At 48.5% G+C, this 1,980-nt stretch overlaps 1 non-coding gene across 1 annotated transcript; it reads right to left on the bottom strand.

The window, feature by feature from the left end:
• Positions 1 to 1,020: 1,020 nt before the first annotated feature.
• On the bottom strand, positions 1,021 to 1,210 carry LOC123361416. Its single transcript, XR_006576163.1, has one exon. It is a non-coding gene; the product is annotated as a U2 spliceosomal RNA (small nuclear RNA).
• Positions 1,211 to 1,980: the final 770 nt, after the last annotated feature.

Below are 1,980 nucleotides of genomic sequence, written 5' to 3'. Positions count from 1 at the left end.
GACAAGCTGGAATATCCGTGTGCAGGGAAAGAGCCTGGGGGGAATTGTGCTGTGAAATTATTTCCTGTTCTGACATGTCCCCAGTTGCCCTTTTTGCCCTAACAGGCTGCAGCGCAACATCCATGTTTTGCTCCAGCTCATCCCGTCCTCCCAGGGGCAGGGGAAGGGAAATGGCTGCAGTGGAGCCAGGTGAGGGAGGGATTATCAGGGAGTTGCTGGCGGGTTCCCGTGGCGGGGAGAAAGGGCAGTAAATACATAGGGGGTGGGAACTTCCAGGGAGGTTGGTCTGGGTGGGAGAGGGCAGGAAATCCCCAGGGTGGGGGACAGGGTGTGACAAACCTGCTGGGATTTGTTTACTGTGAAGCTCCAGCCTTTCTCAAGTGTGGCCACCAGGGGCTTTTATTGTGGCCACAGCCTCCCGGGCTGTAATTGAGGGGGAGTCGGGGGCAGCAAAGCAGCGGCTCTTCCCCCGGGCTGCCTGCAGGGGCTGGTCCCTACCCCCTTCCCGAGTCATAAACACTGCAGGAGCAGGCAACAAGCGGGAGTTCCCCTCCTCCCCACGTGCAGTGGGACTCAGGCTTCAGGCTTCTGCTCTGGGATGGTGGGCAACAGGCTCAGTCAAGATACATGGAACGTAGGCTGGGTGGGGAGAAGTCTGTGTAACTCATCTAGTTATTGATATACATGTGACCTCAAATATTACCAATCTGTGTCCCCCGCCCACCCCCACCCATCTCCCAAACAAACCCTCAGTCTGGAAAGCATTCATCCCTCATATTGTTGAAAAAACTCACAGCAAACAGAAGAATCTCAGCTTTTAAAACAATTTTCCAGCAGACAAAGAAACTCACAGCTGTAGACTCAGAAAACACTCCCAAGGAATTTTAACAATATGTTATTATGAAGAACCTAAGTGCTAAAGAGACCTGATTTTCCAACTACTTTAAAAAAAATCTTCTCAAATCAGCATCTTTAGAGTGAATCTTATTCTGTTTTTTTAACCACACAATTCTCCCCAAAAGGAGAGGCACTGGTCCTGGAAATAGTGCAATACCAGGTCAATGCATGGGGTGGACAGAGCAAGCTCCTATTCCATCCCCTTGTTTCAAAAATCAATGTAATGTACAGTCCTTAAATAAAGGACTTATCAGATATTAAACTGATAAGAACAGACACTATGCTTGATCTTAGCCAAAGGCCGAGAAGCAATGCTGTTAGTCTCGGATGTTAGGCAGCCACTCTTCCCCCACTGCTTTCTACTTCAGCACGAGGAGCACCCAGACACGCACCAAACACCATTCACGAGGCTTTGATAACTAGGTAACTCAAAGTGATGATCACTTCCCCGAAATGACTCCACTGGAAGAATTCAAAGCAAGAGCCCTTAACACACAATACTGTTCCAAGACAGAGAAATCTTTCACCCTCCTTCCTCTTGCTGGTTTCCCTGTACACGCCTAATTTGCATAAACCCACCCACTGACATGTGACTAACAATCTCTCACAGCAAAACAGGCCAAAGAAAGCCTATGCAAGTGCTATCCCGCAGCCCCAATGCTCTTTTCTGCTCCTTCTCAAACGTACAGTCATCAGGCACATATAAGATAGTTTTGCTCCATACCAGTCCAGTTCCTTGTCTAACCACTGCACACACATGGTATAACCCTACCCTGAGCTGATTCCCGACTTTTGCGCTCAATCCAGGAAAACGAGAATTGAGATAGAGAAGCTGTGCAGGGAAGTCTTCCTCAACTTGCACTGCACTCCCCAAGGGCCTTTCGGGCTCTTCTGTGGACTTCAGGTTCCATTTGATTGCCAAGGTTTGTGGTCTTATTAATTAGCCATCTCCTAATGCAAGGATGCTACATGTCAGACTAAAGATCGATTTTCCAAAAGAGCTGAGAAACAGAACTAAAGCTGAGCAGGAGGTGTTACATTTCCATGAGCATCCAGGTTCTGACTGTGCCCTGGCAAGTTCAA

The sequence above is a fragment of the Mauremys mutica genome, unplaced genomic scaffold (assembly GCF_020497125.1).
Source record: "Mauremys mutica isolate MM-2020 ecotype Southern unplaced genomic scaffold, ASM2049712v1 Super-Scaffold_1559, whole genome shotgun sequence".
NCBI lineage: Eukaryota > Metazoa > Chordata > Testudines > Geoemydidae > Mauremys > Mauremys mutica.
This window is presented reverse-complemented; position numbering and strand designations above follow the sequence as displayed.